The 25,185-nt window shown below is 38.7% G+C and overlaps 1 protein-coding gene, 1 long non-coding RNA gene and 1 pseudogene across 25 annotated transcripts in view; 1 reads left to right on the top strand and 2 right to left on the bottom strand.

The window, feature by feature from the left end:
- LOC113258044 (uncharacterized) overlaps positions 1-19,961 on the bottom strand; it is a 59,425-nt gene extending 39,464 nt beyond the window's left edge. Inside the window, exon 1 of the long non-coding RNA XR_006409867.3 lies at positions 19,717-19,961. This is a non-coding gene — a long non-coding RNA (uncharacterized LOC113258044). The remainder of the gene's footprint in view (positions 1-19,716) is intronic.
- Positions 18,855-25,185, top strand: part of ADIPOR2 (adiponectin receptor 2) — an 84,780-nt gene continuing 78,449 nt past the window's right edge. For 5 of the 24 annotated variants that reach the window (XM_057303197.1, XM_057303190.1, XM_057303194.1 and 2 more), the window contains exon 1: positions 19,088-19,237. The gene's annotated coding sequence lies outside the window, so the exon portion shown is untranslated. Of the gene's footprint in view, positions 18,953-19,029; positions 19,889-25,185 lie in introns of those variants that run through there. The other 19 variants (XM_057303188.1, XM_057303186.1, XM_048216838.2 and 16 more) reach the window with 12 other exon arrangements.
- LOC130544892 (protein SDA1 homolog) lies at positions 20,053-24,229 on the bottom strand (annotated as a pseudogene).

The following is a 25,185-nucleotide window of genomic DNA, read 5'->3' as shown; positions in this document are numbered from 1 at the left end:
TGCTTTCAACCTTTATATATTCCCTTATGTGTTTCTCTAACTGCTAGTTTTGTTCATCATGTGACAACTTGCATTTCATGTATTTCCCATTTTTGGTGTGTTTGTTCCACAGTGCCTTTTAAATTCATACCCTTGATGTCTAGCATGGTTTTTATTACATAATAAATATTCAACAAATCTTGTTAATAAATGATTGAGTGGGTGACTGCTATTAAAAAGAAGTCGAGGGGCACCTGGATGGGTCAGTTGGTAGAGCATGTGACTCTCTTTTTTTTTTTTTAAAGATTTTATTTATTTATTTGACAGAGAGAGAGACAGCCAGAGAGAGAGGGAACACAAGCAGGGGGAGTAGGAGAGGAAGAAGCAGGCTCATAGCAGAGGAGCCTGATGTGGGGCTCGATCCCATAACGCCGGGATCACGCCCTGAGCCGAAGGCAGATGCTTAACGGCTGCGCCACCCAGACGCCCCGAACATGTGACTCTTGATCTCTGGGTTGTGAGTTTCAGCTCCACATTGGGTGTAGAGATTACTTAAAAGATAACATTTTTTTTTTAATTTTAAAAAACAGAAGTTGAATGATATTTTGGAATCACATTTACTATACTACTAAAGAACATTAGGATACCTTTACATTCTTTTTCTCCCTTTCCTTCTCTCTATCAATATTTATTGAGCACTTAGTACAGGTAAGCACCATGTTACATGCTGGAAATTACAGTGATTTGTTCTTTCATCTTGAAATAGTTTGGCAGTTGATGAAAAGCTTTAAAGTTTGTTGTTTAGGGTGCTGGGGTGGCTCAGCTGCTGAAGCATCTGCCTTCGGCTCAGGTCATGATCTCAGGGTCCTGCTCCGCGGGGAGCCTGCTTCTTCCTTTCCCTCAGCCACTCTCCCTGCTGTGCTCTCTCTCTCTGTCAAATAAATAAATAAGTAATTTTAAAAAAGTTTGTTATTTAAAAATAGCCAGTTCTTGGATTTGATGACACAGTACAAGTGTAAGGCTTACAGTTTGTTTGTTTGTTTTACAGTTTTATTATTTCCTTGAGTCTACACTTCACAGAGCCATTAGATTTTAAAAATATTTTTGTCTTTGGTAGTGATAGCTATTTTACAATTTTAAGTCATTAGTGTCTGGAGTAGGCATTTTTAGCTTGAGATCGAGTCATAAAGGTAAATGTATGGTCTTGGAGGAACAAAGGCAGTCTTACGGCAGTTTGCAAATACGTGGTGTATATATTTGTTTTCCTGAGGGATATAGATTCTCAAAGGAGTCCATAACCCCAAAAATGTTACAAGCAATTCTGTTTGCCTTGCTTCATTGAGCTCCCTTTTCTACACTGTCTAGTGGTTAAGTGTTTGGGTAATGTAGTCATAGTCTCTGTGTTTGAATCTTAGCTCTGCTATGTAATAGCTGTGTGACCTTAAACAAGTCACTTAACCTCTTTGTGCATCAGTTTCCTCATCTGTAAAATGGAGAGAACAAGAGTGCTACGTCATGAGTTAATATATATGTATAAATAACTCAGCAAGTGCTTAGCACATAGTATATATTCTATATATATTAGCTACTGTTCTTATAATTATTACATAGATGTGGCATTGGTGGTAATGATGGTGAAAATCCTGATGACTTATACCTTCCCAAAGCCACTTAAGAGTGAATGAAAATGAGCAACCATAAGAAATGTTGCATAACCTGCTGACCATTCTGGGTAAAGCCAATACGGATTTCTCTTGTTCTACTTTAAGGAGAGCCAGACTCTTAAGCCTGGGTAATCTGGTTCAACTGCTCAGATGAGTATATTCAAGTTGAATTACAGTGGCAAAAGCAGTGTGCCTCTTAGATTTAACTGACATGTATACTGATTCTTGTGTTTTGTTTGTTTTTTTGTTTTGTTTTTTTTAAGGATTTCATTTATTTATTTGGGGAGGAGGGGCAGAAGAAGATGGATAAGCAGGCTCCCTGATGAGCGTGGAGCTGTTACACAGGGCTGGATCGCAGGACCCAGGGTTCATGACCTGAGCTGAAAGCAGATTTTTTTTTTAAGATTTTATTTATTTATTTGACAGAGAGAGAGACAGCCAGCGAGAGAGGGAACACAGGTGGGGCAGTGGGAGAGGAAGAAGCAGGCTCCCAGAGGAGGAGCCTGATGTGGGGCTCGATCCCAGAACGCTGGGACCACTCCCTGAGCTGAAGGCAGTAGCTTAATGACTGCGCCACCCAGAAGCCCCTGAAAGCAGATTCTTAACTTACTGAGCCACCCAGGCTCAGTCACCCCTATATTGATTCTATTTTTTAGCCTGGGATGAAACTGACTCATTGCTGTGATTCTGTTTTTTTACCACATGGAATGTGCATTGTTGATGCTTTACCAATGATAAACAATGCATGGGGAAATGGGAACCTTTGATTAGGTGTCTTAAAGCTTTTCGGTACTAGTTCTCCCACAAAATACTATGACAAACTGACAAACATTTTCTTGAAGTCCCCATCTCCACCCACTGACCTCAACTGCAGGGTTAGTCAAATTAGATTAGATCAGAATTTATTTCAAAGGTCTTCAACTTTTTCTAGCTTTTAAAAACCAAAGTTTTCTTTAGATTATTTAATTTTAGGGTTATCTTTTCACCTTTGTTGGGTCAATTTTGTCTCTCCTCAAATGCCTGAGAGTGATTTTTTTCCGTGTGTATTATTTCTGAGGTTTCTCTTTTTTTTCCCTTCCTTGCGCAAACAATTTCCAATTCCTGTAACAACTGCCCCCAGGAATTTGCTTCCTGTAATGGTGGCTACTTCTATCCCTGGGCTTTACCTCTAGAAACAATCCCACTTAGGAATTCTGGATCCAAAAGTACGAAGTAGAAATTGTGTAAAGTAATTTTATTCAGATGCTGGGTATCTATCAGACTTAAAATCCAATAGATCTATAGATAATTGCCTGAACAGTTTCAGTAGTGAAAGCTTGAAGCCTAAGATCTAACCCCCATTGCATTGTTTTTCAAAGTGTGGTCTACGGGGACTGGACCAACTACATAATTTTCAAGACTAATTGTAAAATGAACATTGGCGGGGGGGGGGTGTCTCTTGTTCAAAAGGTAAGAATTTTAACAGCTGCAAGAGAGCATTAAACTCAAGTGATGAGTCCTTTTGAGTACACAGCCCTGTGTAAAGGCACAGGGCATATGTCCATGAGACTAAGGCTGGTGGAGCCAATGGCATCTGACTGGTAAATCTGCTATCTGGGGCCTACCAGAGAGTTAATGAATTAGAATCGCTGCAGATAGTGTTTGTGAATCATCATTCTTAACAAGCTCTCCAATGTTAATTTTTTAAAAAAAGATTTTATTTATTTATTTGACAGAGGGAGAGACAGCGAGAGAGGGAACACAGGCAGGGGGAGAGAGAGAGGGAGGAGCAGGCTTCCCACTGAGCAGGGAGTCCCATGCAGGGCTTGATCCCAGTACTCTGGGATCATGACCTGAGCCGAAGGCAGATGCTTAATGACTGAGCCATCCAGGCGCCCCTCTCCAATGTTAATTTTATACAAAATTAACACAAAAAGTTGATAACCTCTCACCTATTTCTTTCATTTGTTTGGGAAGAAAAAGTAATTCTGTCTTTGAAAAGTGTGCGGCTTGCTTGCCTTGATAGCTCCCTGAGCCAGCTACCTTGTACCACATTCAGCTTTTCTTTTTCCTTTCTTTTTCTCTTTACTCTCTTTCTTCCCTTTCCTCTTCTATTCTACATTTGTTTGGGGCCTGTCAGTAGTATGTCAGGCATGGCTAAACTTGGCTGACGACACCCAAGGCATATGAAACTATTAAACAAAGAAAATTTGAGAGGAGTGGGTAAGATTTTCAGTGGTTTAGGCACTTTTTCTGTAGGGATTATGGTGTGTTTTGCTTTGTTTTGTTTTTGCCAGAGCCAAGTTTGCTTTTATTTCTAAAAAAAATAGAAAAGGAAAAAAAATCAGAGAAACAATGCTGTGAGAAAAACCCCAATTCCATAGCTCTACCTTCAGTGAATATTTGGTCACATTCATTGGAATTCGATTTTGATCAGTCCATTTACTCCATAGTAAATGTCTGTCAGTTCTTGGAATTTATTTCTACAAATTGTCTGTTCACTAAATTGTAATCCCGGGGCTCAGGAATTCATCCTGGGTAACTTCATGAGAGAATGCTCATCAAATTACCTTAAACACTTCGTTTTAAGTTCTGAGTTTAACTGTACATCATCAAAATAATTCAATCATAAATCATAATTTATACTATGGATCTCAAAGTTTAGCACAACAAATGCTCTTTTTTTTTTCTTTTTGGCTTGCAGTTTTCTCTGTGTGGGTGATTCCTTACGTAGTCACTAAGCAGAACAGATGTTTTCTTGAATTTTTGCTTAATAAAAAGCCGACAGATTTCTACTAACAGGTGCTTCTAAATTCCTTATGAAATTACTGGTTTCTTTATTGATTTAACCTCTATTTACTATTTTTTACCTAGTAGTTGTAGTTTTTTTTTTTAACACAGAGCTTTATTACTCTCTGTTTTTAAAGTAATGTAGACTTTTGTGTTTCTTTTTCCATTCTCAAAGCAAATGAGAGACTAAATGGAAGCAACTCTTTGTAACTTAAAAATATTATAGAACCCTGATGGTCTTTTTTTTTTTTTTTTAGTTTACTTATTTATTTTAGAAAGAGAGAGAGAGAGCAAGCCCACAGAAGTAGGAGAAGGAGAAAAGGGAGAGAATCTCAAGCAGACTCCCCACTGAGTACAGAGCCGGAATTGGGGTTTGATCTCATGACCCATGAGATCATGACCTAAGCTGAAACCAAGTGTCAGACACTTAACTGACTGATCCACCCAGGTGCCCCTATAACCCTGAAGTTCTTGAAAAATATTTCGTGCTTGCTTCTTATTCTCACAAAGGACTTCTATGCAAGAATATATAAAGAATTCTTACAACTCAATAAAAAGAAGGGAAACACTCAGTTTTAAAAATAGGGAAAAATTGAAATAGACATATTACAAAAGAAAATATAAGAATGGCCAATAAGCACATGAAAAAGTTTCAACATCATTTGTCATCAGAGAAAGGCAAATTACAATAAGCTGATACTAGCATAGCTATTAGAACAGCTAAAATAAAAACAGCTGACCAAACTAAGTGTTGGTAAGGATGTGGAGCAACTATATATTGCTGGTGAGAGTGTGAAATGATTCAATTATGTTGAGAAGCAATTTGGCAGTTTCTCATAAACGTGAGTTTAAACAAAAGTTACCATATAACTCCGCTACTTCACTTTTAGTTATTAACCTAAAAGAAATGAAAACATATGTCTTCTCATGGATTTATACATGAATGTTTATAGCAGCTTTATTCATAGCAGTCAAGAACTGGAAATTACCCATAAATTCATTAAAGGGTGAATAGGTGAAACTGTGGTATATGCATACTACTTAGCAATATAAAGGAATCAACTACTGATATGTGCAATGATATGAATGAATCTCAAACACATTATGCTGAGAGGCACCTGGGTGGCTCAGTCAGTTAACCGTCTGCCTTTGGCTCAGGTCGTGATTCCAGATCTCCCTCTACCCGCTGCTCCCCCCTGATTATGCTCTCTCTCCATCTCTCTGTCAAGTAAATAAAATCTTTAAATTAAAACAAAAAATCAAAACAAAACACAAACCAAAACAACATAATGCTGAGAGAAAGAAGCCAGACGCTAAAGAGTATATATTGCACAATCCCACTAATTTGGATTCTAGAAGAGGCAAAACTAATCTGCAGTGACAGACAGAATGTCAATGCTTGCCTGGCGCCAGGTTTGGGAGGGGGGCTATTGAACTCCAAAGGCACATGAAGGAATTTTGGGGGATGGGGATGATTTAATACTTTAAATTTGGGGGGAATTTTGGGGATGATTCAATATTAAAAAAAATTTTTTTTTAGTTTTTAAAGATTTTATTTACTTATTTATTTGAGAGAGAGAGAGAGAGAGAGAGATAGTGAGACAGCAAGCATGAGCACTGGGGAGAGGGATAAGCAGGCTTCCTACTGAGCAGGGAGCACAATTTGGGGCTCGATCCCAGGACTCTGGGATCATGACCGGAGGTGAATGCAGATGCTTAACCAACTGAGCACTCAGGTGCCCCTGGAAACATTCTATATTTTAATTGAAATAATGCTTCCATGAGTGTATACCTTTGTCAAAACTCATTTGAACTGGAAAGCTCCTGAACTCCCCTCCTCTCATGGACACACCAAGTACATAGCTACACACAGAGCAATACCTCTGAAAGAAATCCAGAAACTACCTACACATTGGGTGAACGAGAAAATATCCACATCAGAATGTGTAGGAAAGGGTGAAACACATTCACCATAAATTCCATCCCCAGCAGGGTGTCATACAATTGGGAGGGAACTGCCAACTCCCAGCTTCTCCATGAGGAGCAAAGGATTTGGACTTCACATTTAGTACCCCAACTTTTAAGATTCCTACCTAAGGAATGGGCTCCCAAAACACCTAGCTCTGAAAGCCAATGAGGCTTGCATCCACAAGACCCACAAGAGTATAGCAAACAAAGAAGCAGTTGTTAACAGGCATTCTCACCAAATGGCTATCCCCCAGGTTCAGAGCAGAGAGAGTAGGCAGAAATGTTTATATATCAGTCTTTCCCTGAACAGGGTCCATTTGTATACTCTGAAAGCTGCTTCCTGAGGGTCAGGCTTCTAATTTGGCACACATCTAGGAGCTGGCTGCAACCTCCCTAGAGACCAAGGAAACTGGTGGACACCTCCCCCACTATCTCCCTCCAGACTACTCCAGTATCTCCCTTGAGTGACTGTGTACACACTGTGCTCCAGCTTTTGCAGCTGTTGCCCAAAGGACAGGTTTCTGGATCACCTGTCTCTCTTAGCCAATGGGACTTCCATTCATGAGTCCCATAAGACTACAACAAACAAGAAGTAGTTCTTAATGGGTATAAGAGCACCTCCTTGTAACTTTAGACCTGGGCCCAGTGCAGAAGAAGCAAACAAGAATGTCTGTCTCCTAGTCTCTCCCTGGAAGGGGATTAACTGCATACTTTTCTTTTCTTTTCTTTTCTTTTTTTTTAAAGATTTTATTTATTTATTTATTTGACAGAGATAGAGACAGCCAGCGAGAGAGGGAACACAAGCAGGGGGAGTGGGAGAGGAAGAGCAGGCTCCCAGCAGAGGAGCCTGATGTGGGGCTCGATCCCAGAACGCCGGGATCACGCCCTGAGCCGAAGGCAGACGCTTAACCGCTGTGCCACCCAGGCGCCCCTAACTGCATACTTTTCTAACTGCTGCCTGAGGGTCTGGCTTCCAATCAGCCCTTATTTAGGTGCTGAATGAGATCCTCCCTTTGGGACACTGATGGGTCTTGGCACACTCTCAACTACTGGGAGCCACTTATTCTTTTTTTAATAATAATTTTTTATTATGTTATGTTAGTCACCATACAGTATATCCTTAGTTTTTGATGTAATGTTCCATGATTCATTATTTGGGTATAACAGCCAGTGCACCATGCAATATGTTGGGAGCCACTTAGAACAAAGAAGGTTGTTTGGATAATCACAAAGGTTTGAGAGACAACCAGATGCTCAGGCTGGGCTGATTGACAAGTTTGATGTCCTACATGGGACCATTCTGTCAAAACTGGAAGAGGTGGCTGCTTTATCTAATATGCAGAAACCAACACAGAGAGTCAAGGAAAATGAAGAAACAGAGAAATATGTTTTAAAAAAGAGACAAATTTCCAGAAACATATGTAAATGACACAGAGATAAGTGATTTATCTGGTTGAGAGTTCAAAATAATGGCCATAAAGATGCTCACCAAGGTCAGGAGAAAATGCATGATCAAAGTGAGAATTTTAACAGAGTTTGAAAATATTAAAAAGTACCAAACAGGGACGCCTGGCTGGCTTAGTCGGAAAAGCACGTGATTCTTGATCTTGCAGTCATGAGTTCAAGCCCCATGATGGGTGTAGAGATTACTAAATAAACTTAAAAAAAAAAAAAAGCACCAAACAAAAAATATAGAGCTGAAGATTACAATAACTGAACTGAAAATTTCAATAGAGGGGTTTGGCAGAAGACTACATCAAACAGAAGAAAAGGATCAGCAAACTAGAAAGCAGGGCAGTGGAATTCATCCAATAAGAGAAGCAAAAAGAAAAAGAATGAAAGAAAGTAAAGATTCTTTAAAGAACCTCTGAGATAGAATCAAGCAGACCAAAATATAGATTATAGGGGTCCCAGGAGAAGAGACACAGAAAAAGGCAGAAAGCTTATTCAAAGAAATAATGGCTAAAAACTTCTTTAATCTGGAGAAAGACACAGATATCCAGATACAGGAAGCCTAGAGCATTCCAAAAAGATAAACCAAAGAGACCCACACCAACTGACATTATAATGAAACTGTCTAAAGTTAAAGGCAAGGAGAGAATCTTAAAATCAGCAAGAGAAAAGCAAGTTTTTTTTTTTTTTTTGAAAAGCAAGTTTTTAGGAACAATGGAGCCACCATGAGACCATCAGATTTTTCAGCAGAAACTTTGCAAGTCAGAAGGCAGTGGCATGATATATTCAAAGTGCTGAAAGAAAAAAAACTGCCAACCCCAAATACTTTACCTAGCAAAGTTGTCCTTCAGAATCAAAGTAGTTATAAAGTTTTCCAGACAAACAAAAGCTGAAGGAGTTCATCACTACTTGGCCAGCCTTATAAGAAATGTTAAAAGGAGCTCTATAAGGTGAATTAAAAAGATCCTAATTAGTAACAGGAAAACATATGGAAGTATAACACTCACTGGTAAAAGTAAATATACAGTTGACCCTTGAATGACATGGGTTTGAATTGCACAGATCCATTTATAAGTGGATTTTTTCAATAAATACAGTACAGTATCATAAATGTATTTTCTGTTCCTCATGATTTTCTTAATAACGTTTCCTTTCTCCAGCTTACTTATTGTAAGTATAGAGTATATAATACATATAACACACAAATACATGTGTTAATTAACTGTTTATGTTATTGGAAAAGCTTCCAGTTAGTAGTATGCTATTAGTAGTTCATTTGTTGGACAGTCAAAAATTATACATGGATATTTGCCTGCATGAGGACTTGGTGTCTCTAACTCCTATGCTGTTCAAAGGTCAATGATATAGTTAAATTCAGAATACTCTAATGTTATAATTGTTGTGGATAAATCTCTTATACTCTAGTAGGATTATTAAAAGACAAAGTATTAAAAATAACTATACTACAATAATTTGTAAATGGATACACAATGTAAAAAGATGTAAATTGCGAAACAGCAAGGGTTTCATAAAATAGGGGGAGTGTATAATAATGTAGAGCTTTTGCGTGTGTTTGAAGTTAAATTGTTATCAGCTCTAAACAGACTTTTATAAGGGTAAGAGTTTTATGTAAGCCACATGATAACCACAAAGCAAAAACCTATAGTAAATACACACAAGATAAAGAGAAATGACTCAAAGAATACCACCATAGAAAATAATTATACCACATGTACGCCTGAAAACTCATGTAACATTGTGTGTCAACTATACTTCAATAAAAAAAGAAGAAAGAAAAATCATTAAAACATGAAGAAAGGGACAAACGAAATAAAATAATTACAAAACAACCAGAAAACAATGAACAAAATGGCAATAGTGAGTTCATATCTTTCAATAGTTACTTTAAATGTAAATGGACTGGATTCTCTAATCAAAAGACGGAGTGGCTGAATGGATAAAAACAAGACCCAGCTATGTGCTGCTTACAAGAGACTCATTTCAACCTTTTCCCCCCAGATTTTATCTATCTATCTATCTATCTATCTATCTATCTATCTATCTATCTCTATCTATCTTTATCTATCTATCTATCTATCTATCTATCTATCTATCTACCTATCTATCTATCTATCTGAAAGAGAGAGAGAGCATGAGCAGGAGAAGAAGCAGAGGGAGAAGGAGAGAGAGAATCTCAAGCAGACTCCCTGCTGAGAGCAGAGCCAAACTCAGGGCTCGATCTCAGGACCTTGAGATCATGACCTGAGCAGAAATCAAGAGTTGGATGCTCAATCAACTGAGCCACCCAAGTGCACCTCATTTCAGCTTTAAAGACACACATAACCTGAAAGTGAAGAGATGGAAAAAGATTGTCCATGCAAATGAAAACCTAAAGAAAGCAGAGTTAACTATACTTATAACAGACTTTAAGCCAAAGACAGTAACAAGAGACAAAATCCATTATATAAAAGGGTCAATTCATCAAGATGATATAACATAAGTAAATATTTATGCTCCCAACATAGGAGAACTTAAAAACATAAAGCAAATCTTAACAGATTGATAGGGAAAAATAGACAGCAATACAATAATAGTAGGGAACTTCAATACCCTATTTTTAACAATGGATAGAGCATCCAGACAGAAAATCAATATGGAAACATTGGATTTAAACTACATATTTTATCAGATGAATCTAACAGGGATTTTACAGAACATTCCATTGAACAGTAGCAGAATACACAGTCTTCCCTAGCACACATGGAACATTCTCCAGGATAGATTTTATTTTAGGCCACAAAACAAATCTTAATAACTTCAAGAAGATTTAAATCATGTCAAGCATCTTTTCTGACAATAATAGTATAAAACTACAAATCAATTACAAGAAGAAAACTGAATAATTAACCCAATACGTGGAGATTAAACAACATGCTACTGAAAAATCCATGGTCAAATAAATCAAAAGAGAAATAAAAAAATATCTTGAGACAAATGAAAATGCAAATAAATATACTAAAACTTATGGGATGCAGCAAAAGCAGTTCTTTTTTTTTTTTTTAAAGATTTTATTTATTTATTTGACAGAGAGAGGGACAGCCAGCGAGAGAGGGAACACAAGCAGGGGGAGCGGGAGAGGAAGAAGCAGGCTCCCAGCGGAGGAGCCCGATGCGGGGCTCAATCCCAGGACCCTGGGATCACACCCTGAGCAGAAGGCAGAGGCTTAACGACTGAGCCACCCAGGTGCCCCTCTATCAAAATTTTTTTAAAGATTTTATTTATTTATTTGAGAGAGAGAGAGGGTGGGGGGAGAGGCAGAGGGAGAAGCAGAGGGAAAGGGAAAAACAGGCTCCCCAATGAGCAGGGAGCCCGACATGGGGCTCAAACCCAGGACGCTGGGATCATGACCTGAGCTGAAGGCAGATGCTTAATTGACTGAGCCACCCAGGTGCCTCTCTATCAAATTTTCCATGGCATTTTTCACAGAAATAGAAAAACAATCCCAAAGTTTGTACGAATTACAAAAGACACTGAATAGCCAAACAATCTAGAGAAAGAAGAACAAAGCTGGAGGGATCATGCTTCCTGATTCCAAACTATGTTATAAAGCTATATAGTATTGTATAGTTTTGGCATAAAAAGAGACACAATAATCAATAGAACAGAATAGAAAACAGAGAAAAAAAACCCATGTGTATATGGTAAATTAATTTTTGACAAAGAAACCAAGAATATACAATGAGAAAAGGATAGTCTCTTTAATAAATGGTGTTGGAAAAACTGAATATCAATATGCAAAAGAATGAAATTGGACCATTATCTCGTATGATGTACAAAAATCAACTCCAAATGTATTAAAGACTTGACCATAAGACCTAAAGTCATAGAACTCCTAGAAGAAAACACAGAGAATAAGCTCCTTGACTTTGCTCTTGGCAACGAATGTTTGCGTTTGACACCAAAAGCAAAGGCAATGAAAGCAAAAATAAGCAAGCAGGACTACCTTAAATTAAAAAGCTTCTGCTCGGCAAATGAAACCATCAACAACAAAATGAAAAGGCAACTTATGAAATGGTATAAATCATTGGAAACCACATATCTGATAAGTGGCTAATATCCAAAATATAGAAGGAACTCCTACAAACCAATAGCAAAGAAATAAAAAAATTAAAAAAACCCCAATTTCAAAACGGCCAAAGGACCTGAATATACATTTTTCCAAAGAAAATATACAAATTGCCAACAAATACATAAAAATCTCAACATCACTAATTTTCAGGGAAATGTAAATAAAAACTATAAAATATAACCTCACACCTGTTAAAATGGTTATTATAAAAAATACTGGAGCAAACAAATCCTATCAAGAATGTGGAGAAAAGGGGGACACCTGGGTGGCTCAGTTGGTTAAGAGTCAGACTTGATCTCAGCTTGGGTCTTGATCTCAACGTCATGAGTTCAAGCCCTGTGTTGGGCTCCGCGATGGGCATTGGGCTCCATGCTAAAAAAAAAAAGAGTGAGAATGTGGAGAAAAGGGAACCCTGATATGCTGCTGGTTGTATGCTGCTGGTAGCAATATAAATCAGTGTAGAGGTTCATCAAGGAATTAAAAGTAGAACCACTGGGGCACCTGCCTGGCCTAGTTGGTAGAGCACACAACTCTTAATCTCAGGATCATGAGTTTTAGCCCCACATTGGATGTAGAGTTTACTTAAAAAAAAAAAAAAAGTAGAACTACCGTATGATCCAGCTATCCCACTTCTGGATATCTATCCACAGGAAATAAAACCATTGTCTTGAAGAGATATTTACACTCCTGTGTTCACTGCAGAATTATTCACAATAGCCAAGATGTAGAAACAACTTAAGTGTCCATCAATGCCTGAATGGATCAAGAAAATGTGTCATATATATATAATGGAATATTATTGCCTTAAAAAGAAGAAAATCTTGGGATGCCTGGGTGGCTGAGTCAGTTAAGCATCTGCCTTCAACTCGGGTCATGATCCTGGGTCCTGGGACCAAGTCCCACATCAGGCTTCCTGCTCAGTGAGGAGCTTGCTTCTCCCTCTGCCTGCTGCTCCCCATGCTTATACTCTCGCTCTCTGACAAATGAATAAAAATATCTTTAAGAAAAGAAGAAAACCCTGTCATTTACTACAACATGGATGAAACTGGAGTTCATTATGCTAAATGAAATAAGGTAGACAGACAAACACAAATACTACTGCATGAAAAAAAAGTTGAACTTGTAGAATCATAGAGTGGAAAAGAGTTGCCAGGGACTGCAGGATAGGGGAAATAGGGAGAGGTCGGTAAAAGCATACAAACTTTCAGTTATATGATGAGTAAGTTCTGGGGATCTAAGTTATAAAATGGTGACTGTGTTTGATAACATTGTATTTTATCATTGAAACTTGCTAAGAGCGTAGAACTTAAATGTTTTCACCAACACACACAAAAGTAAATATGTAAGTAAGTATGAGGTGATGTATATGTTAATTAATTCGTTGGTGGGGGGATCCTTTCACAATGTACATGTATATCAAATCATCATGTAAACTTTAAATGTCTTACAATTTTATTTGTTTGTTATACCTCAATAAAGCTGAGAAAAATGTATTATTTGAACTGTGCACAAAAAAATCGTGCGTTTTATTGTATGTAAAGTGTACTTCAATGAAGTTGATTTTTACAAACTGCAAAAAAATGTTTAGAGAAGGGGCACCTAGGTGGCTCAGTCGGTTAAGCATCTGATTCTTGATTTTCACTCAGGTCAGGATCCTGAGATCGAGCCCCGCATCGGGCTCTGCACTGGGCGTGGAGCCTGCTTAAGATTCTTTCTCTCCGGGGCGCCTGGGTGGCGTAGTTGTTAAGGGTCTGCCTTTGGCTCAGGGCATGATCCCAGCGTTCTGGGATCGAGCCCCACATCAGGCTCCTCTGCTGAGAGCCTGCTTCTTCCTCTCCCACTCCCCCTGTTCTGTTCCCTCTCTTGTTGGCTGTCTCTGTCAAATAAATAAAATAAAATCTTTAAAAAAAAAAAAGAAAAAAAAAGATTCTTTCTCTCCCTCTGCCCTTCCCTGCCCCACCCCCTGTCTAAAGAAATAATAAAATAAAATAAAATAAAATAAAATAAAATAAAATAAAATACTTCCTATTCGAAAGTGTGTTAAAAAAATGTTTGAAGAAGACTCTAACACACATCCATGTACACATCACCCAGGATTAATAAATGTTAAACATTTGTCCTTTGCTTTATCTGTTTTCATATAGTGGAAATGAACTATTACCAATGAAGGTGAATTCTTAGTTCCCAGACCTATTTTCCACCCCTTCCCACCACCGAGCACATTTATAGCGTTGTGTGTTTCTTTTCTCTGTCCTTTTAAAAAAATGTATTAATAGACATCTTCATTTCATTGATGAAGATACCAAAGCTTAACAGGCACTGCACATATGTCACAGGTAAACAGTGAGTACTTAGCAGCACAGCCAGGAGTAATGTTCTCCATCTTCTGCTCATCCCCCACGGCTATGTTACTTAACCTGTGTTTGTGGGGTTGGTATTATAATTTATGTAATTATGAGAATGTTTATACTGTTCTTTATCCTCAGTTTTATTTATTTATTTTTCAAAGATTCCATCCATTTATTTGAGAGAGAGAGAGAGAGAGAGAGACGGAGATAGCAAGAGAGAGCTGGAGCAGGGAGGAGAGGGAGAAGCAGGCTCCCCGCTGAGCAGGGAGCTCACCTGGATCATGACCCATGCCGGAGGCAGATGCTTAACCGACTGAGCCACCCAGGTGCCCCATCCTCGGTTTTAAACATTGCTAAAATGTGACCTAAATGGAAATTTAGTGTGTCATGATGTTGCTCTAAGTGTTTAAAATGGACCCCTCGAAAACTTTCAAATCTAAGACTAATGTTATATTTATCAATATATATTTGATATCATTGTAATTGCAATTAAGCCAGAATACAGGTATTTATGTTTTTCACTCTAATTTTGCTGTATAGATTACTAGATTATTTTTAAAGCAACTAATACCTTTGAATCCCAATGCTTCAAAGTCCAATTAGCTGGCTTCATTGGACTGTTTTACACTGAAGGGGTTTGGAATGCGCCAGCCCCAAATATCACACTTCGGCATATTGATCATTTTGAGCTGACAGCATTTGAGAAACAGCAGATGCATGGAGGGCTCTCTACCCTTCCCCCTTCTACCTAAAAACAGGTCATAAATTTTCCCTTGAGAAAGGCACACTTTCTGTACCAGGAAGAGAACATTCTTTTTTTTTCCCTCCCAGTTTTATTGCAATATAATTGACATTTAACATTGTATGAGTTTAAGGTATGCAACGTATGATGAGATATATGTATACATTGCAAAATGATCACCACAACAAGTTTAGTTGACATCATCCCTTGAGAGGAACGTTCATATCATCAGAGATTGGGATTTGATGCTAAAATGGACATGTACAAACAAACCTACTAAAATAACCCTTAGTTTCCCCAGTATAGTTCCTAGTCATTGTCCCACAATTAACTGTTCTTAGCGGAAGTCCCTTTGTCTTGTCACATCCCCGATAGTTTCTCATTTTTTGTGTAAAAAGTCTATAAGCTTTTGTGTCTGAAGTCTTCCTCAGGGGCACCTGGGTGGCTCAGTTGGTTAAGCATCTGACTTCGGCTCAGTTCATGATCCCAGGATCCTTGGATTGAGTCCACGTTGGGCTCCTTGCTCAGCGGGGAGTCTGCTTCTCCCTCTGCCTGCTGCTCCCCCTGTTTGTGCTCTCTCTCTCACAGATAAATAAATAAATAAATAAATAAATAAATAAATAAATAAAATCTTTAAAAAATTAAGTCTTCCTCAGGTCTTCATTTTCTTTCTGAAGATACCTGTGTACACGTAAAAATATTAAATACATTTGCATGCTTTTCTCCTCTTAATCTGTCTTATATCAGTTTAATTTATAGGCCAGCCATGGAACATAAGAGGATAGAAGAGTTTCTCCTCTCCTACAGCATATATGTGAGATAGTCACAGGGACTGATTTGACATTCTTTCCTCTTTCTTTAGGTTTATCTTTTTTTACGGTCCGACCTCTATATTGTCCAGACTTTTCCTTCAGTTTTAATATTTACATGTCAAAGCTTATAGATACTAGCAGAGAAAAGAAGAGTTTAGAGGCCTTTAAGTATTTTGTAATAATGAAGCTGATTTCCCTTTGTAACCTTTTGGGGGAAAGTCATAGAAACAATTCTCTCAAAGAAGACTACTAATTTTGGTTTTCTCTAGCAGATAATTTGGCTTTTTTCTTCTTCTTGAAAATAGCAATTGTTCTGATTAGAAAAATAATGAATGGAATAATTTCTCTTCTTTTTATAAAAGTAACAAATCCAGTTGTGAGCTCAAGTTTAAGTTCATGATGGAGTCCAGAGTGCCTTTTTTTTCCCCTTTAGAATTTGAAAGCTGCACCTTCATTTCCTTGTTGTTTTAGATACATCTTCAACTCCCATTGGCTATTGACTTAGAGCAAGTCCAATATCACCACTTTAGCAACATATTGTAATGTCACTGGAGCCTCATTCTGGGATGGCCACAGCTACATTATGAATGTTACTCACCCAGTGATGCGTTCTCCTTGTCAACAACATCTGATAATGGTAGAGATGACTACATCAGACTAGTTGTGCCACCGGGCACTGTTGTGTCACTGGTGACTAGTATGGGGCGTAGGGGTGGAAGGGACTCTTTCCTTGGTGCTGCAGAAGATGAAGAACTACATTCCCCTGTGGGGAAGTGTGACACAAGAAGAATGGAGAGAGCAGAGATTCTAGAGGTCCACAGCTGACACTGGAGGATACAGAATTTTACTGAATTCTCCTTGGTTTTTGGACAGCTAATCATAATATATATAAGGATTAGTAACTGAAGTACAGCCTGGGAGAGAGGCCTGCGAAATCTGCTTTGGAACATTAAATGGTGACATTTAGGTAAGGGACATGGGTGTAGCCCCCACAGACATAGGACATGTATGGGAAGTTATGGTGGCAGCATCCTCATCAGCGAAGAAGGTGTGAGCATTTTGAGAAAATAATGTGGTTTATTTTATTATCAAAAGCATCAGGAATTGGCAATAGTGATCTGGGAATGGGATCAAGGTGACAGAGAATGAGAGGTAAAATCTTGGTGGGAAAATGAGAACCATCTTTCTCACATATTTTAGCACACAATGGACTGTTCTAGAGGAAGTTTCTTAGAGTAAAGCACTTTATCAAAGCAAATCATTAAGAGAGAAGGATGATTTGAGAAAAGATTTGAGATCTTGGAACAATCTCTTTTTAAATTATCTTTCTTATACAGCTCTGTCCCCTTTAGCAGACCTTTTATTAAGCCTGGGGCTCTTGTTCTTCTCATCTTTTCCTTACGTGAGTGGGTATACAGGGTCCGATTTGCTATCCAAGGGAGCTGTGTTTTGTTTCTGATGTGCTACTTGAAGTGTATGAATGCCTTCCTTGATTTCAACCTCAAAGCTTTATGTCTTTATGTCTGGAAAAACAGAAGTCATTATTGCTATATCTTTACAAATTATGCAAACTTAAAAAGAGGTAATTTATATGTTCAATGTAAATTACCCCTTGAAGGGAATTTTGTCCTTTAAATTTAATTTCTATAATTTGTATTCATTTTATCTCTTGCAAGCTTAACTGGGTGGCTTAAAATACTAGTATTAAGATCATCTTATTCATGCTTTTTGTGATTTTAGTGACTTCAATCACTTCTAGAATTTACATTTCCAGGGTTGAAGAGCTCCCTATTTTCTAGGGGGGGGGGGTTCCCTCATACCTTAGACTCTAGGCCTTTTTAAAAAAATATTTTATTTATTCATTTGAGAAAGAAAAGAGAGATGGGGAGAGAGCACAAGCAGGGAGAGAGGCAGAGAAAGAGGGAGAAGCAGACTCCTCGTTGAGCAGGGAGACCCGACGTGGGGCTCGATTCCAGGACCTGGAGACCATGACCTAAGCCGAAGGCAGACGCTTAACCGTCTCAGCTACCCAGGCGCCCTGACTCCAGGCCTTTTGATACGAGATCTGTGCAGCTTTTTCCAGAATTCTCTGTTTTCTCTTGCTGTGGATCAAGGGAAGGACAAACAGGGTATGCGCATAAGCGTTCTTGAAAGCTTATGGATTTTCTCTAATCGTTACCAAGAGTTTTACAGTTAAGGCAATAACCTGTTCAGAGTGTGATAAATTCATCTTAGAGCTGAACGTGAGGAAAACATATTTATATGCCAACCAATTTCTATCCAGGTTTCACCCGGCTTTCCGAAAATACAGCACGTTCTTATGAAGCCTTTCCCAAGCTCGGGCGAAAGGCAAAGAAACAATTACCATTTTGGAAAGGCGAAAACCCTCTTTGTAATTCTTTCGGTTAGCGAAAAACGGAACTTTCGGATGGGGGGTGGAGGGCTTGTACTTCCTTTTCTTATAGAAAAAGTATGTAACCAAACCATTCTTTGATTTCTAACAAGTTAGAGCCAGTTGGAAACTCACATGTAGAAAATCACTCACTCTGGGAAATGGACACAGTATTTAATGCTGAATTAGTTTCTGATCTGCTATTACATTAAAAACATTTTTACAAATCATTCTGAATTCTATGTATTCTAAGAGTGAGTGGGTTCACATTTGTTTTCGAGGAGTAGGGCATAAATCGTAATACCTTAACAAGGTAATAAAAGGCAAACGGTATTGTTTTGCACAAGACTTGGCTAACGCTTTCGGATTTATTTCGGAAGCTTTCACAGACGATGCCTAGCAATATATTGGCGGTTGGCAGAAACACGATCCAGTCTAAATCCCTAAATTTTGGCTTCCGCCCAAGGTGTGTAGCCCGTATCCATAGAGACCGGAAAAAGCGTCCCCGAGCTGGGGCGGGCCCCTGCCTCTTCTGATCAGAACTGCTTCCGCTTTTGGTGGGAAGAATAAAAAACGAAGGGGATTTGTGTGCGCGCCCGTGGAGCGCTCTTTCTCTCCGTCCCCTAATGCTCAGTACTGTTTTCGTTGAGTTCCTGGCCGAACCACAACTCCCAGGATGCATCCACATTCTAGATCGGTCAGTTCCGGTTTGGGCCAGTGCGGCTGCGCACAAACTGTGGTCTTATTGGTTCGAACCGCCTCGTGCGATGCGCGTCACGGCGACGTGCAGCCGTGGGGGCGGGAAGACGCGGCGGCGGCTGTCGCGGCGGCGCGAGCAAGATCTCAGACGCGGTATCGCGGCGGCGGCAGCGGCGCGGCTCCACCGGGTCCCCTCCCTCCTCCGCTCCCCCTTCCTCCCCCTCCCCTCAACCGTGGTTCCCGAGGAGTCTGAGACTTGCGGCGAGGCGGCGACAAGCTCTGGGTGAGGGTCTCTGGAGTGTGAGCGCCGTTTCTCGGGCGAAGGGAGAGAGCCCGGGGTCGAGGAGGAGGTGAGGGGTCTGAGGCGGAAAGTGTTCCCGGCGCGGGCCGGGGAGCGCGCGCTCGTCCCAGCCTTCAACTTGGCCTCCTTACCTGACCCGCCGCGGGGCACAGCGTGCAGTGCAGTGGCCTCAGGGGCCGACCGTGAGGGGCCTGGATCCGCCCTCCTTTCAACCGCTGTCTGTAGCGCCTGGTGTCCCCCACCCGTCTCGCCCCTCCCGGCACGGGGTCCGGAGCCCTCTCTCAGCTCTTCTCCCTTCACGTGCAGTTGCCCCTTCCTTAGAGCCCACCGAGAGACTCTGCCCTCCCTTTCTTCATTTTTGTCTCTTTCATTAGTTCTAGGAATTTCTTTGGTGGCAGGCTTCGAATGGGTTCTGCTTGGTACTACTTTTATAGTCCCTGGGGTAGGAAGATTTTCCTTACCTTTTCTTTGGTGGCGCTCCAGGCAGCCTACTTGGGATAGTACCTTGGGCCCTTGTTTCCCAAGCCCCGTTTGGCTTTCGTCTGTCACTGTTTGCTTCTTTTAAAACTGATGGTAACAGGGTTAAATCAATTCTGTGGCGTCTGTGAGAGAGTTCGGACTGGAAACTAATAGGTAACTTCTTTTCTCCCTCTGGCTTTTGACAATAAACACAAATAGGTTTGCCTCCGGAATTTGACAACTTCATGAGACGGCCCAACTGTGACTTTTGGTAGAAAAATTTAAATGTCCGACCGGAATTTTACTGGGTATGGTGACTTCAGTGCAGGTTCTTGGCATTTTTTTTTTAATAGGATGGCCTTTTAATATTTTATTTTTAGATTCTGGATTTCTCAGCCTTCTGTTAATCCCATTAGATCTCTTCCAAAAACAGTTCCCTCACCCCCAAGAAACCGTTTAAAACCAGAAGAAATCTGTTGTAACATTTAAAATCATTTGATCACAAAACTTCTCAGTGAAGTGTTACAAACAATCCTTCAACTAAAGCTTTAATTTTGGAGGGGAGATCTTAAACTATCATTTCTGAAGTTTGAAGTGTTCTTTTAACAAAGGCCACGCATTGTCTCCTTTTATCACCCTCTCACTCTCATTCTTTTAGAATTTGATTTTTCACTCCTAGTTTTCATTTCCTAAAAATGAAGATTTTTATTTGCTGACTGACAATTTGTAACTAAAATAATTTCATCAGTAGTTGGGACTTTCACGCATGTGGTGGCAGCTGCTTGGTGGTGAATTATTATGAACTTTGAAAAAATTTCAGATTTAAATATGAAAGACATTTCTTTTAGCTTCTATTTGTAACTGCATATCCACCAGTATATGTTCATATCTGTACTTTATAGGCTACTCAGTAGCAAATTTTCTCATACCTGAACACTAAGGATGAGAAGAGGATTTCCAGAGCCTAAAAAGAGAGTTTGTGTTTTTCTGTCCCTAGACTAGTGTGAATAAATAAATGGATGAATCTTTTTCTGCTGGTAGTATCAATTTAGCCGATGTACTTTCTATAATATAAATCACATCTTGTGTTTCAAAATGAAAATAATTTTATTCTTTATCTCGGGGTGGCAAACTTTATAGCTTGTGGGGCAAGTTTTGCTAGCTGGCTGCTTTTATAAGTTAAGTTTTTATTGGGATATAGCCATCTATATTCATTTTGATGTTGTTTGTGATTGCTTTTGCAGTGCAGGGGTAGAATTGAGTAGTGGGACAGAGACTCATATGGGCTGCAAAGCCTAAAATATCTACTGTCTGGCCCCTAATAGAAAAAGCTTGCTGACTCCTACTTTATTAACAATCATGCACATGCAATGTAGAAAATTAAAATGAGTCAGAAAAGTATAAGAAGGAAGTAAAAATTGTCCAGAATCACACCACTCAGAGGTGTTTGTTTTTGTAATTATTACAGAATCTGTTACCAATTGTTTTGGTTTGTAATCTTTTTTTTTTTTTTTTTTTTTTTAGGTTTTATTTTTTTAAGGTAATTTCTACTCCCAGTCTGGGTCTTGAACTCAGGACCCTGGGACCATGAGTTGCAAGGACTGAGCCAGCACCCTTGTTTATAATCTGTTTTTTTAAAAAAAACCTCAAATTATTGTGATTTGGCTATTGAATACATTTGTATTTCCTGCATTGACTAGCTTACTAGAAAGGAGCTTGATGAGCCAAGTTTTCCTGATTTGTCTTACCAGTTAAGATTAAAAAAAAATATATCAGGAATAATAGACGCTTGATGGTGGTGGTGGTGGTGAACATTTATTGAGCATTTCCTCTGTGCAAGGTAGTTTTTCAATACTTTACATGTATTAAGTTATTTAATACTTGCAGCAGCTCTGTGGATACATTTACTAGTATCCATACTTAAAGATGAGGAAACTGAGGCACAGCGGAATTAACTATACAAGTTCATCAGCTGGTTAATAATGGTGGAGTTGGGATTTGAATCCATGCAGTCTGGCTTCAGGACCCAGGCTCCCAATACACCACAGAGCCTCTCATTAAAGCACTGCTCAGTGTATGAGAGTTGAGACTGTCCAGAGGTATATGATGTAAAAATTCGACCTTATGCCCTTCTTTCCAGTTTCACTCTCTGTAGAAATCCACTGCAGTTTGGTATAGAGATTTCCAGCTCTTTGTCTGCTTATACAAATGTATATTCACAAATCTGTCTACATGCAGGTTTTAAAAAAATTAATAGAGTTGATTTTTTTGGAGCAGTTTTAGGTTTACAGAAATTTGTGCCGATAGTATAGAAAGTTCCTGTATTACCTGTTCTCTATTTTCTGTCATTAATAACGTGCATTAATGTGGTATATTTGTTACAGTTGATGAACCAGTGTTGTTACATAGTCATTAATTAAAATCTGCGTTTTATAATAGGGCTCCTTTTTATGTTGCAGAGTTGTTTTTAAAAAGGGATCCAACCAATCATTGTTCTGTGGTGGGCTTATTTGGGTGGTTTTTAAAAACATAGTGCTTCTGGACTTTTTAATGCAAAAAAATCATTAATTCACTAATTTTCAGATTAATAACAAATTCAACAGTCTTTGGAGTAGAAAAGTTACTAGGATGTTATTTGATTCTTTTTTTCAAAAGTTTATGTTGTAGTGCCAGTTTCTTTTTTTGGAAAGAATGCTTATTTTTTGACTGGGCATTCTGGCTCCTTGAAGTTACTTAGCTTCTTGGAGATTTTCTTGATTTTCTTAATTGGAAGAGTGATGCACATCAACCTGCTTACCATTAACATCCTCATTGAGACAGATACTTCCCTACCCATCTTTTTTGTTCTTAGCATTCACTTCCTCTTTCTCAATTTCCAGCACTTCTGTTCCTAGAATGTAAACTTCATCTAATTCTCCATATTTTTGTACTCTTGATTTTATCTAGTCTTAACCCTGGAATTTCTTCATCTGAGAGATTCCGAGTTTGGAAGAACCCAGTCAAAGTTCTGGCAGTCATCGTCACTTTCTTAATGTTGTGTGTTTCATACTGGGCCAGGCCTTGAGGAAGTTCTTAAGTCATTGAGCTGTTATCTCTTTCATAGAATCTCTTTCATTGATTCCTACTGTCATGATTTCCCCAGAGTTCTTGTCCATAATGAAATGGGTGGCCACAATCATGAGTGACTGAATGATCGCTGGAACTATACCAGGCGATGAGATGTTTGTGTGTTTTTGCACCAAACAGAAAGATCTTACTAATTCTCTTTGGTGCTGCTGTAGAAACTTTTGCACAAAGGGATAGAAGTTAGAAAAAGCTCACAAATTCCCAGCAATCTGGAGATAAGTTTCTAAAGCATCATATTCATTTCAGACAGCTCTTTAGAGCTCTGCAGCTGCAGTAGTAGTTTTTCTGCAAAATCTTGGAGAATCATGAATCAGATGGATAACTGAGAAGTTAAACACTTCTGGTTTTTTTTTTTTTTTTTGTTGTTGTTTGTTTGTAAGCACTTTCATAACCTTTTCAACCTTTACTTGTGTTTGGAGCCTGTTTTTCCCATGGCATTCTGCACTAACATTATTAGTTGCCGTCCTGTTTCTCTTGTTCATCTTTTCCTAGGAAGAAGGTCAGGGCAGCAGCTAATACTTTGGTGACCTCAGAGAGGCATGAATTGTGATAACATTGATAGTCTTGGCATTGTTTCAGATGTTTGTTCTGAAGAGTTCAGTCATCACTTTCAAAGATATCTTGGCTGCAGTTGCATTGCTCTCTTAATGTGCACATGAAATTCTGTAATACTTTATTCATTTTATTATTGTATTCTGCACTTTTATTCTAATCAGTCACAAAATGAGTGTATTAAGTCTTAAAAACTTACATGGCGATGTTCAAAGAAGAGCAATAGCAAACTTGATGGATTGATGAGATTCTTCTCCAGAGATCAAAGCGTTGTAAAATGTTATTGGAAGATCTGCATTCAAGACAGTGTAATTGTAGGAGAGTGGATCTTTCAGCTCTTGAGGAAAGTCATCTAGATGTTTTGGGTAGCAGTGACCAATCAGTGCCATAAACATCACCAGCTTTGCCAGTTCTTTGCTAGGTTTATTTGGTTGCAATTTGAAAATCTCCACTTGGATTTGTAGTGAATATTCTAATGCTGTAGAAACTCTCAGCATAGGCAGAGGGTCCACTTTATTAATTCTGTAACTGCTGCAGGTTGCTGGGCAGCCAGTGTTTGTTTCTGCTGGACATGATGGGTGCACATTGGCTGGCAATAAGCAGCTCTCAGAAAACCTACATACACCTGACATCAGCCAACCCTTCTCAGCTGTGGCTTGGAATCCTGCTTCTGGGTGTGACTAGAAATAGCCTTGGAGCTTGGCCGGTGGCGCCATCTTGGCTCATAATAGTGTGCTTTAAAAATTAATATTCACACTGCCTTCCCACATCAGTACATCTGCATCTATTCTGTTCTTTTAAGTAGTTCTTTAGTATTTTATTAAGTGGTTGAGTCATAATTTAATAGTGTTCCTATTACTGGATACTTAGACTGTTTAAATTTATTGTGTTATGTACATATGCATTATATGTATAATTGTTTTGGTAATGACTGTAGGATAACTTTCTAAGAGTCTAGTTACTGGGTTGAAGGAAGTCCATGGTTTTTATTATTTTTTTTTACATTTTTATTTAAATTTTAGTTAACATATAGTGCAACATGGGTTTCATTTTGATACGTGTTACCAGAATGCCATCCAGAAAGGTCACAGCAATGTAAACGCTCACCACAAATATGGGTGAAGTCTAGTTTCTCTATGCCATTGCCAGCGTTAAAAAGAAAAAATCTATATCTAATTGTCACTTAAATGTTCCTTGCAGCGTATTAAGTCTCTCTCACTGGGAGATGTGTTTTGTTGTGATGGCATTCTTTTGAAGTTGATTTAGAATTATTTTAGATGGAGCTTACATTCTGTAGTTTTTCTTCCTAGTATTTTTAAGATCTGTTCACCTATTTAGATTCCATATCCAGCCCTTGAAAGCAGTATGATTTTGCCTCCCCTGTTAAAAGAGTTTGAGGGATGGCCCAGCAGACTATATATTTCTAGAGGGTAAGGAGAGAGTAGTTTTCTTTATATCGAACAGCAATCCTGGTGTATAGCAAGTGGGGAGTAAATGGTCTTTTTAAAACCTAAATTGGATTGTGCTCTTGTGCTGAGTGAAGTGCTTTAATTTTGTTAAAAATAACCTTTTCAAAGTCTTTGTGAAATATAAACTTGAAAAATTATAGCATAAAATTGTCATCTTGGGATATGTTCTCTGTTTCATCCTTTAATTCTAAAAAGAGATAAATAAGGCTGATGAATATCCTAGGACCTATGTGTTAGGAATAATTAATCTATTTAATACGTAACATTTGGTATTCAGTTTTGGAAGTTAAGGAATGGATTAAATAGGGGATTTGTTTCGTGTAA

Source organism: Ursus arctos, unplaced genomic scaffold (genome assembly GCF_023065955.2).
Source record: "Ursus arctos isolate Adak ecotype North America unplaced genomic scaffold, UrsArc2.0 scaffold_26, whole genome shotgun sequence".
In the NCBI taxonomy this organism is placed as follows: Eukaryota; Metazoa; Chordata; class Mammalia; order Carnivora; family Ursidae; genus Ursus; species Ursus arctos.
Note: the sequence above shows the minus strand (reverse complement) of the source record. Positions and strands in the feature narration are given on the sequence as shown.